Source organism: Lolium rigidum, chromosome 2, assembly GCF_022539505.1.
Source record: "Lolium rigidum isolate FL_2022 chromosome 2, APGP_CSIRO_Lrig_0.1, whole genome shotgun sequence".
Classification (NCBI taxonomy): Eukaryota; Viridiplantae; Streptophyta; class Magnoliopsida; order Poales; family Poaceae; genus Lolium; species Lolium rigidum.
This window is the reverse complement of record NC_061509.1, coordinates 139177071-139190034: the sequence shown is the minus strand read 5'-3', so window position 1 is coordinate 139190034 and position 12964 is coordinate 139177071.

Here is a 12964-nt window from a genome sequence, read left to right as displayed (position 1 = left end):
AGACATGGTTCGAAATGACATAGGGTTCACAACATGTAGTAATGACATAGAGTTTAGAACACGTAGCAATGAAGATAGAGTTCACAACACAAATCCATCTATCCTCGACGTCCCCTCCTCGCGGGCTGCTTCCGGACGGCCATCCTTTTCGTCCGCTGCCGTGGCTCTTGTTGTTGCTGCTCCTCCTGCTCCTCCTCCTCTGAAGATAACGGCTCGTCGTTCCTCATTCTCCTCAAAGATGATCTCCGCGGCGGCGCCTCATCCTCCTCAATGACAACCTTCTTTCCTCGGTTGACATAATCTTCCGGAGTGTACCGGTTTGGAGCCTTGCCCCTTGGCTTCAACTGGTAAGCTGACCGTGGATGTGTGGCGCCAGTGGCATCGGCGCCACACTGTGCAGTGTGGCGCACGTGGCATCGGCGCCACACATAGCGCCTCGCCAAAACGGCTAAGTCCCAGACGCTTTGTCTTACAGTATGTTTTGGGAAATTACAAGTGCATGTGTGGCGCCGATGGGAGCGGCGCCACACATCCTGCCACGTCGGATCGGCGCACCAGCTCAGCGTCGAGGGCGCCACGTCGGCTGGGAGAGTGGCGCCGCAGGCACGGGCACCACTCGGGCATGTGTGGCGCCCATCAGAGGGGCGCCACACAAAAGGGTTAGATGGGTGAAATAGTTTCACCGGAGGGTCAGTCTGTGCTATAGTTGCAACAAAGGGTTATTTCTGTGTAAATCGCCGTGGGACGGGATCGTGATTGTGATTATTATGTGAGTTGTGACGGACACTACGGCTTGGGGCAAGCGGAAAGTGTCTCTGACACATGGGCATTGGGTAGCAGGGCGGCGCGTCCGCATGTCCCGCAAAGCAAGTTTTTCTTCTTTGCCTTCCTGATTTTTTGGATCTACTTTTTAGGCATATATAGTTCAATTACTACAGTAAATTGTCCTGCAAACTTGTCCGCGTTGCAAGGGGACACCAATGCTCTCCTCGGTTTTAAAATTTTGAAAATTTTAAAATTTCACGTTTTTAAGTCTCCAAAAATTGTGACGTTAAATATATAGATACAGTCATCATTGATCGAGTTGGGCTGCTCACATTTCTGGTGTACAAGAGTGGTGTGTGTGTCTGGCCTCTGGGGTGGGGGTGGGGGGGGGGGGAGAGCGGTGTGTGCACGCTAGAAAGAGGAAATTGCACTATAGAATTATATTCATGATTTGATGAATTTTTAAAGGCTTTGTGGGGGGAGAGCGGTGTGTGCGCGCTAGAAAGAGGAAATTGCACTATAGAATCGTTTTATCCATATATTCATGATTTGATGAATTTTTCCCCTAATGAGATTTAAAGGCTTTTGTGGCAAGAACAACTAGGATCTAAGAAATACCACTTGTGACAAGAGAATCTCGGTATCTTATTGATGGTAAAGTGCATTGTGGAACTAAGTTATCCTCACCAAGTTCCATCCTGGTGTTTGGTTTAGATTGGTGAGGTAAAGAATGACAGACTGATTGAACACCAAGCAAGTACTGTTTTCAAAAGTAGTATGTTTTGGAAAGCTAATTACTACCTCCGTTCTGAAATGTAGTATGGTTTGGAAAGCTAATTTAGCTCTCCAAAACATACTACATTTCAGAACTAAGGTAGAAGTAACCATACATTCATGCATCTCACCCTCCTGCCGGAAACTTTAGCCGGTGTTTTCAACATTTTATATTTACAAGTTTTGTAGTGTTGTTCTTTGATCCTTGTTTCCAATCAGCAAACTAATGTAATGATCTTTCTTCTGCATAAATCTAACCAATTTCTCATTTGTTTATTTAGTTGGATATTTTGGCATGTTCACAGAGGAAAAGTAAACTTTCACATAGGAGCCTTTTCAGGCTTCAGAAGTCGTTTCCTCTAGAAATCTCTTGCCTTATCTGCATCTACTGAAAGTGTTAAGACTTTGGAAATGTTAGCTGTTGATATAAAGCTAAATTTGGTGTCATGGGGGCCTAGAGATACTTACCCGACGAAATTTTTGGTGGGATAGCTCCTATTTGCACATTAGACAAACCTTGTGCTGGAGTCTGGATCTAAATGAGAACTATTCCTGCACGGATGCTCATGTGCCTACTCTTTTTTGTGAACACTTCCCAACTGCACTTGTTTCCAGTTCTATTCTGAACCATAATGAACTGCATCAAATTGCGACTTCTAAAACGAAATGAAAAAAAAAGGGATTCAGTTTACAATGCCATGTATGTTGAACTCTGAATATGTTTTTGATTCAGTTTACAATGCCATCTATGCTAAACCCTGAAAAAGAATGCTGCTGAACATCAATGCTAAACTCTGAAAAGGGATAAGTTGTTGATTCAGGAAGTGGTGAAGCAAGTGCAATTTGAACCTGAATACTGCAATGCACTAGCAATTCCATAAGAAGTAGACAGAAATGCATGCAAGATTCAAACTGATCAGGGATTTTTGAGTCCAACAATTACTAGATGAACAACCGGCATGCTTGCCTTAACATCAAACAACACCAGACGAAGCGGCTACATGTGCATCTAACATTGTTTCTGATCAAGAGTTTTGAGTTCAACCACGGATCACAGATGAATGAACAAACAGAATGCCTATCTACAGAAACAGAATCTCCCGGGCAAGCTTCTTGCGGCAGAGCAAGCTCGTACCACGCACCAACTGGTAGCTGAATGCTGGCCTCCGTGCATGGAGGATGGAGCTGCCACGCGCGCTGAGATGCTTAGGGATTGCAAATCAGGAAGCCGGCGGCGTACTGTCCGTAAAGGGCGTTGAACATGGCCGCCTCGCTCTGCGACGTTGCGTGGGCCTCCGCCACGGCACGTTCCGCGAGAGTCTGAGTCGCCATCAACCACGCAATGCAGGGTGGGGAATAGTCGGGGAAGCTCCGCGCGACGGCGAAGGCGTCGACGGCCGCGAGGTCCCAGGCCGCGGCGGAGCGAAGCGTCCGTGTCGCGTGCTCGGTGCGGCGGAGGGCGTCGACCTTGTGCTGCGCCCAGCTCTGCCACAGCGGGTCGGCGGATTCCGGGCCGCCGTCGAGGTAGTCCCACAGCGGGCCGTCCGCGATGACGCCGAGGGCCCCGCCGTAGAGGGAGAAGGCGCGCATGGCCCTGCTCTGGACCTCCACGCAGCGCGCCATCTCGCGCGCCGCGTTCTCGAGCAGCGCGGTGGAGCGGTCGAGGTCGACGCTCTGCGAGGCGGCGATGGTCCCGCCGATTAGGTGGTGCATCTGGAGCCTGCGGAAGCCGAGCTCGGCGGTGGCGTGGTTGAAGTGCTCCCCGAAGGGGTGGAAGGAGGCCGTGGCGAGCTCGGAGTTCGCCGTCTCCGCGAGCGCCTTCCACTGCGCCGCCATTGCCGCCTAGCGCCGAGCTCCCTCTCTCTCGCGCGCGCGTTGTGAATGTGCCGGCGTGACGGTTTGTGGGCGTAGACGAAGAAGGATGATCGGATTTTGTGAATGTGCTGACTTGTGACAGACAGTTACTACGACTTGGGGAAGGGGCAGCGCGAAATTACCGTATCGGGCTGTGTCACTCACAATGTAGGTGTAATTTGCTGCGTCCAATTTTCACCGAGACGAGACGTCCAGGTAAAGAATCGGTTACGGTCACGGGGTCCACTCCGCCAGGCTGGAACACCCCTGAAACAGAAATTCAGGACGCACGTGCGGTCGTGCGCACAGATTTATTTCCTCAATCTCGTCGGGCTGTTCGCTCCCGTGCCCCGTGCGTTGCAAAGTTGTCTGACGTTGACGATACAGCTTCGAGCCAAAAAAAAAAAATTTGAACCAGGAGAGACCCCGAAGGGTCAGGAAGCTTTCATTAGTCAACGCGGACGGTACATTTTACAGGCAGGCTCCTTAAGAAAAAGAAAAAGAAAAGCAGGCCTCGAATATTACAACCAGGACCCTGAAGAAATCTGCAAAAACGCGATCGAGTCCTCAGTCGTCGCCGCCGGTCTGGGACCTCCACCATCAGGCACCATCGTCGCCGCCGGGGACGTTGCCACTTAGGGCGTCGATAGCGTTGGTTCCTGAGGCGGGGTCGGGGAAGATCCTCACTCAGAGGATAAATAGCCGACGAAGAGGTCGGCTTGGAGTGGCTCAAAACGCCGAAGATAGCGCCGGCGAGCCATGGCCGACGCTGGTGAACTCCGAGAACAGCAGCTCCCAACGTGCGAAGCGCACGCTCGTCTTCTCCCCGCCGAACTCCAAATCGATGACCTTTGGATCCCTCTTCTCCCCCTTGTCTATCACCACGACCACAAAAGGGGATTGAAGGGATCCTCAGATCCTTGCGATATGGCATCCAGCTCCTGAGCTTTATTGAAAGGGATGAACGGAGGACTCCACTCCTCGCCGTCTCCGACCACCGGAGCGCAGCAACGAAGGAGAGCCGCTCCCTAATCCAGCCAGAGAAGCTCGCCGTCTCCGTACCGAAACCACCCCATCGGCATGACGCCAGACTGGCACCCAGGCCAACAACTACTACTAGACCTACTGTAATATACATAGCGGCCTCCTCTCCCTCTCCAACTCCGGCCGGTGAGGCCGCCGGAGAGGGGAGGGAGAGGAGCCGTGACCCTCTCAGCTACTCTCAAGGAGGCACTGTTCACCGCTGAGAGCGGTGCGGGGGGAGGGGGGGGAATGAGTCCAATCTGTTCCTTCGAGCCAATTTCGTCACAATGCTGGGTAACCTAGGTAGCATCTAGCGGTATTTAAGTGCCATTTTGTTCGGTCGATTGCATGTTTTTGTTGGGCTCATCCTTTTGACACTATAGTGATCTTACCTCACCAATTATAAGTATCACCATGTCATTGACCATGAAGTTGGACACCACCATGTCGTTATCCACGAAGTCGGACACCGCCATGCGCCACCGTCCACACCGACAAGCCACGATTGCAACCATCACAAGCATTGGCACATCGCCATCCATGAAGCCGGGCACCACCATAACGCCACCGTTCACGCCGGCAAGACACACCATCATGTCGTGAGGCGTGAGGAAATACCACATGGTGATCTTATCTTTCACCTCTCACCTACCACAACTATCGCCATGTCGCCGTCCATGAAGTCGAACACCACCATGACACCGCTTTCCACGACGGCGCACAAAAATAGCACCATGGTGTTGTGGTCCACGCTGGCATATCACGAAGGTAGGCGGAATTTACCACCCTACCACCGCCAACGAGGGTACATACCACCATGGATTACCACATATCTCCTATCATCACCTACTCGTTGTCCACGAAGTTGGCACAAGACCAACCACGACAACGCGTGGAACTTCCACCATGACACAGACGACAATGATGGTGGCTACAACCATGGATTACCACCTCTCACCTCTGACCTACCATGACCATGTCGCCTTCCACGAAGTCGGGCACAATGTCTACCATGAAAGCGCCTGAAAATACCACCATGATGCCGCCAACAACAGCGGTGGTACCACCATGAATTACGTTCTCTCACCAATCACCTACCATGACCATGCCGTCATTCACGAAGTCGGGCACAATGCATACCACGACGGCGCACGGAAATACAATCATGCTGCCACCGAGGGTGGTTACCATCATGAACGATGATCAAGAAGACAAGTGAGTCTGGTTATAGTATACCCAAATGAACTACCACATATGTACTAGTTGTAGTATACTAGCGAGTTGTTTATATATCCATCTACGTCCACCGAAACGAAAAACTTAAAACACGAGAGTTGTGCGTAATGGCGAAATGAACCTACTCCTCAAAGAAAATTGACCGTAAATGAATTTGATAAAATTCGCTCAAAAAAGCTCTAAATATGAACACAAAACTTACTATTTACGGCTAACGAAACTTGAAACTGATTGTCGGAATGGATCCATATCATCGACACACATCGTTTTCATGTATAGCTTATTTTGATTCAAATCACGGTTGTACTGATTCGAAGTGAGTGAGTGAAGGGGTGTAAGGGAGAGCGAGGGTAAACAAGTTGAGGTTTCTCGGGTTAGAGTTTTGGAGGACTTGGGCCCACAAGCTAGTGAGCCCGTGCCTCCTCAGCTACCGCGTATATAAGGAGGGGAGTGGCTAGCGCCACAAGTTAGAGCAAAACACGCAAGTGGGTACATGTTTTGGACTCTAAGATTTCTCCTCATACTGTTCTGCACCAGAGTAAAGGCTAGCACCTCACCCGAGCTGCTCCATCCCGTATGTTTGGATACCAGCAGAGGTGCCTCACCTGAAGTGCTGAGACGGAGCCATCACCGACAAGGACACGAAGACGGAGCCACCATCGAGACTGAGGAAGAAGGAGTAGTCCGAGATGAGGTACAAGGACTACAGTGCCCCAAGCGACGCCCTACCTCACCTTCCACAATTATGTGTCTAGCGGTAAGAACTGTGACCATCTTCATGAATCGGATCCTTGGCGGTGGCGCGTGTAGGGAGAAATTTTAATGACGATCTTCTCGTCGAGACGGCCCAACGGTTGTATCAGAACCTTGGGCTTCAGGCTTTTAGCGTAGTTCTTGCGCATATGATGCGTGGAAGGCAATTGCTTGGATCAATTCATCGACTTTGGTGGTCAATTCGAGTTTGAATTGATTTTGCCTTCGATCCTTTGATCAACTGGGCTCGGGATTTATGGCACATGAACAAGTTGGATTGATCAAGGAGCTGGTGAGATCTCGCTTTGTTTGTATTGTGGACAGTTGGAACACATCCAAGTTCCAAGAAGTGTGCTTTGTGCGGTTTACCAAAACCATCACCTGTCCCCGCCGGCGACCGGCTTAGTTGAGGAATAAAAGCAATAAAAGCTCTACATACTGAATAAAAACATTTTCTTAGATTGAATATACATATATTTGCAAGTATTGAATTGTTTGCTGTGCGTCCCTGATCATTACTTGCCAAAACATGACAACCTGTACATACTTTTGTATAGTTGCAATGTTTTCTGTTCACTTATGTTCTGTACACTATAGCTAAGGCTTAGGATTAACTCAAGCAGTTGCTCTCCACCTAGTTGACTGTCACAGTACATTACGGCAGGCTTGCTAATGATTCTTCAAGTAATACCTAAAACATTTTTTTTCGAAATGGGATTACCCCGGCCTCTGCATCGATTGATGCACACAGCCCTTTATTAATAGAAAACGTATAAAAGTTTACAATTCAAGGATCATCAAAATTCGCTATAAAGATCAACCATCGAAAAAAGAGGGAAAAGCTAAGCGAGCTAGGCATGCTGCAATCTTCTAGTAGGCCGCCAAGTAGCCTAGTAGAAAATATCCTGAGCAACCATTCGAAGGCGGTTGCATCCAGAAACCATGCACTCCCGCTGATCTTCCGGGAGTAGGAAACGCCAGCTGTATCCAGTGTACCATAGTGTGGATAACCTGCAAGAAATTAGTAGAATCTTTTCTGTTAAAAACAATATCATTTCTGCAATTCCATATTGACCAACATAAAGCGGAAACCCCAATACGAATCCTACCTTTATCAGTTTTGTCAGTTCCATTAAGCCAATTCCCAAACATGTTTGTGATATTGGTAGGAGGTGGAATATTATATGCAGCAAAAACTACTCGCCAGATAAGCTTAGCAAAAGAACAGGAAATAAACAGGAAGAACACTTATACCTAAAACATAGTGTTGTTTAATTATTTCTCTTGAGTAGTTTTAACTTTTAAGTGCAATTGACCTTTAACCTGCAATGCTTTTCTTGCAATGTTTACTCGGAAGGGTGAGAAAGGCTTACTTTGTGACTTGATTTCACTTCTATTCTAGTGATGGTAAGGTGCGCAGCGGAACCCCAGGTTACTAGTTTTACCCGCTTTCCCCCTTTTTGGCCAGCACTTTATCCACTCCTATACAAAGCCAGGATAATGAAATTAATGTTAAATGACCAATGTAGTTCGAGTCCCGGAGGGGCAGTACGGTTATCCAGTGATATTCATTCTGTAAATATGGAGCCTAGCTAGAAAGTATAGTTGCAATGTTTTCTGTTCACTTATGTTCTGTACACTATAGCTAAGGCTTAAGATTAACTCAAGCAGTTGCTTTCCACCTAGTTGACTGTCACAGTACATTACGGCAGGCTTGCTAATGATTCTTCAAGTAATACCTAAAACATAGTGTTGTTTAATTATTTCTCTTGAGTAGTTTTAAGTGCAATTGACCTTTAACCTGCAATGCTTTTCTTACAATGTTTACTCGGAAGGATGAGAAAGGCTTACTTTGTGACTTGATTTCACTTCTATCCTAGTGATGGTAAGGTGCGCAGCGGAACCCCAGGTTACTAGTTTTACCCGCTTTCCCCCTTTTTGGCCAGCACTTTATCCACTCCTATACAAAGCCAGGATAATGAAATTAATGTTAAATGACCAATGTAGTTCCCCGGAGGGGCAGTTAATCTGGAGCCTAGCTAGAAAGTTAACCTCACCAAGTTCTATCCTGGTGTTTGGTTTAGATTGGTGAGGTAAAGAATGACAGGCAGGACACTGATTGAACACCACGAATGTAGTAACCATACATTCACCTATCTCACCTTCCCGCCGGAAAGTGCAGCTGGTGTTTTCAACATTTAGTATTTATAATTTTTGTAGTGCAGTTGTTTTATCCTTGTTTCCAACCAGAAAACTAATGTAACAATCTTTCTCCTGCATAAATCTAACCAATTTCTCATATGTTCATTTCAGTTACATATTTTGGCATGTTTACTGAGGAAAAGTAAACTTTCGCATAGGAACTTATTTCATGTTTCAAAAGTCAATTCCTCTTGAAGATCTAGTTGTTTCTTGCCCTTATCTTCATCTAGTGAAAGTGGTAAGACTTTGGAAATGTCAACTGTTGACATAAAGCTAGATTTGGTCCCATGGGAGCATAGATCGACATACTTACCCGTCGAAAATTTTGTGGCATAGCTCCTATTTGTACTTTAGATAAACCTTTGATGAGTCTTGACGTAATTGAGAAATATTCCTGCACGTAAGACACTACGATGCTCATGTGCCTACTCTTTTTATTTTATTTTGACAAATTGAAGTGGGATGGTTGTGCCAATTTGTTGATGATAACCTGTGAGTTTGGATTCATCTCTAAATACTTCCCAACAGCATTTGTTTCCTGTTCTGTTCTAAACCATAATGGACTCCATCAAGCAGTGACTTCTTAAACGAAATGGAAAAGTAGAATTAATTGATTCAGTTTACAATGCCATGTATGTTGAACTCTGAATATGGTCTTGATTCAGCTTAGAATGCCATCTATGCTAAACTCTGAAGATGACCTTGATCAGTTTACAATGCCATCTATGTTGAAGTCTGAAAATGTTCTTGATCATCTATGCTGAACTCTAAATATGCTATTGATTCAGTTTACGGAGCAATCTATGCTAAAATCTGAATATGTTCTTGATCAGTTCACAATGCCATCTATGCTAAAATCTGAACATGTTCTTGATCAGTTTACAATGCCATCTATGCAGAACCCCAAAACAGAATTCTGCTGAACATCAATGCTAAACTCTGACAAAAGGAGATGTTCTTGATTCAGAAAAGCGGTGAAGCAAGTGCAGTCTGAATCTGAATACTACAATACAATAGTTCTTGATGGGTCTGGACGTAATTGAGAACTATTCCTGCATGTACGCTACTACGATGATCATGTGCCTACTCTTTTTTTTCTTCTTTTTGACAAATTATTGCCACACGGTCCTGCCAATTTGTTGATGATAACCTGTGAGTTCAGATTCATCAATAAATACTTCCTTAACTGCACTTTGTTTCCTGTTCTGTTCTAAACCATAATGAACTCCATCAAGTTGTGACTTCTTAAACGAAATGGGAAGGTAGAATTAATTTATTCAGTTTATAATGCCATGTATGTTGAACTCTGAATATGTTCTTGATTCAGCTTAGAATGCCATCTATGCTAAACTCTAAATTATGATCTTGATCAGTTTACAATGCCAACTATGTTGAAGTCTGAAAATGTTCTTGATAATCTATGCTGAACTCTAAATATGCTATTGATTCAGTTTAAGATTCCATCTATGCTGAACTGTGAATTTGTTATTGATTCAGTTTACAGTGTCATCAATGCTAAACTCTGAATATGTTCTTGTTACAATGCCATGTATGCAGACCCCCAAAAAGAATTCTGCTGAACATCAATGCTAAAATCTGAAAAAAGGGGATGTTCTTGATTCCGAAAGCGGTGAAACGAGTGCAGTCTGAATCTGAATACTACAATACACTAGTAATTCCATAAGATGTAGACAGAAATGCATCTAACATTCAAACTGATCAGGATAACAATAGATGAACAACCGGCATGATTGCCTACAAACAAAATCTCTTGTAGTTCAGACCGCGACATCAAGACTAGACGAAGCAGATACATGTGCATCTAACACTGTTACTGATCAAGAGTTTTGAGTTGAGCGACGGATGACAGATGAATGAAGAAACAAAATGCCTCTCTACAGAAACGCAGAGCAAGCTCGACCACGCACCAACTGGAAAATACGCAAAACCTGCAGGGGATTTTATTATGAAGAGAGGCTTGTCGATCAATCGGGGGTAGCTGGATGCTGGCCTTGGTGCATGGAGGATGGAGCCAGGCGCGCTCAGGGATTGAAAATCGACCAGCCGGCGAGGAACTCCCCGGTAGCGGCGGAGTACAGGCTTCTCTCGCTCAGTGACGCCGCGTGGGCCTCCGCTCCGGCACGTATCGCGAGAACCTCAGCCGCCCACATCCACGCACTGAAGGATGGGGAATTCTCGGGGAAGCTCCGTGCCACGGTGAAGGCGTCGACGGAGGCGAGGTGGTAGGCGGCGACGGAGCGAAGTGTCCGTGACGCGTGCTCGGTGCGGCGGATGGCGTCGACCTTGTGCTGCACCCAGCTCTGCCACAGCGGGTCGGCGGATTGCGGTTGCGGGGATCTCTCCCACAACGGGGCGTCCTCCGGGAGGACGCCGAGGGTGCTGCCGTAGATGGAGAAGACGCGGATGGCCTTGTTGTGGATCTCGTTGTAGGCCGCCATCTGGATCGAGGAGGCCTCTTGAAGCATATCGGTGGCGGCATCGAGGTCGACGCTCTCCAAGGGGACGACGCTTCCGCCGGTTAGGAGGCTTATTTGGGACCTGCGGAAGTGGAGCTCGGCGGAGGCCTCCTTGAATCGCTTCCCGAAGGGAAATAAGGAGGTCCTGGCGAAGAGTGAGTTCGCCCTCCCCGCGAGCGCCTGCCACTGCTCCGCCATTGCCGCCCAGCGCAGAGCTCCCTCTCTCTCTCTCTGTCTAGTTGTGAATGTGCCGGCGTGACGGTTTGTGGGCGTAGACGAAGAAGGATGATGGGATTTTTTATATGACTTGTGACAGACAGTTACTGCGGCTTGGGGAAATTACCGTCTGAGGCTGTCACTCACAAATCACAATGCACTTGGCTCCGTCCAGTTTTCAACCGTGATCAGCGCATCCAGTTTCCCCTTCTTTCACTTTTCAACTGAGGGCGTCCAGGTAAACAATCGGTTATTACGGTCATCTAAAAAAAGGAGAGAGAACTGGTTATGATAATGGGGTCCACTCCGGCAGACTGGAACAACCCTGAAACGAAATCCACGACGCACATGTGACATGCCCAAGATTTATTTCCTCAATCGCTTCGGAGTTTTTTCATCGAGTTTTAAGGTTCTTTTTTTTTTCGGGTAAAAGTGATCTTTATTACTCAATAGGACTTACAATCAGGTCCGCCTTGAGGAACTACCCAAGACATTCATGCCCCGAGCTCACCCATGTAACCGTTCTACTATGTTGACTTGCAAAATTTGCGAGACAGTCGCTAGCCCTATTTTGTATACGGTCCACTTTTACAACTACCGTTACATTAGATAGAATTGAGGTTTATGTACGGATGTTTGAGTTTCGGTTTCTTATTAGGGGATGTTCAGCGGTGCGATCCAAATCGACGACTCAAGCAGGCAGCGGGACGATCCATTCGGTCCGGAGCTGGTCAAATCATCTTGCATTTCATTTCTCCATTGTTGCATATATATTGGCAGATTTGCTTGAAGCAAATAGAAACTCAATGAAAACATAGCAGAAACCACATCGTCTTCGTCTTGGCGTCGCCTAGTCGTCCTCGTCGGAGTGGTAGTGGCGGTGGCACATGGTCTCGTCGAAGACCTTGACGTTGAAATCACCGTGGCCGTCATACTTGAAGACGACGAAGCGCCCGATGTCGATGGCGTGCGAGCGGGCGAAGCACCTCCAGCTGTTATGGAGGAACATCTGCCCCTCGTCATCGAACATCACCTCCGCGGGCCACATGCCTGTCATACCGCCGGACACGCGCAGGAGGACATGATTGGGGCTCTTGCCCGTCGACGGCCGAGGCGAACCTCTGGGGTAGGCATAGCCTGTCCCAGCTCATGCCCTGGTGGATGGTCACGCCAAACTCGAAGCAGGAGAGGTTGATGGGGACCGTCTCGGGCGACGATGGCGGTGGCGACGACGATGCTAGTGGCTGACTCTGTCCTCTCCCGCTACCTCTTCCTCGCCGGCCTCGGCTGCGGCCTCTCCCACACCCACGCCCACGGCCCGGAGGCCGGTCATAGGCGCCCTCCCCTCGAGCCTATGCCGTCGGCCATGGCTGTGGTGATGCTGGTGGTGGTGGTGGCAATGAAAGATGAGAGCTGGTGAAAGAAAATGGCCGGCGTTTGCCTGCTTATAAAAGGCCGGAGCATTGGATGTCGACGCGTAGAACAAAATGCCGACATTGATAGTCGGCAGGCGGCGTGGCCAGAATAGGAGCGCAAGCGTCATGCAGCGCGACTAGAGTAGGAGCGCAGGCATCAGGCGGTGCTGCCAGAGTACTTCCATTGATGGCCAGAGGTGGAAGACTGTTGGGTCGCTTCAATGCGGGCCCAAGATGCACGCGGGTGGA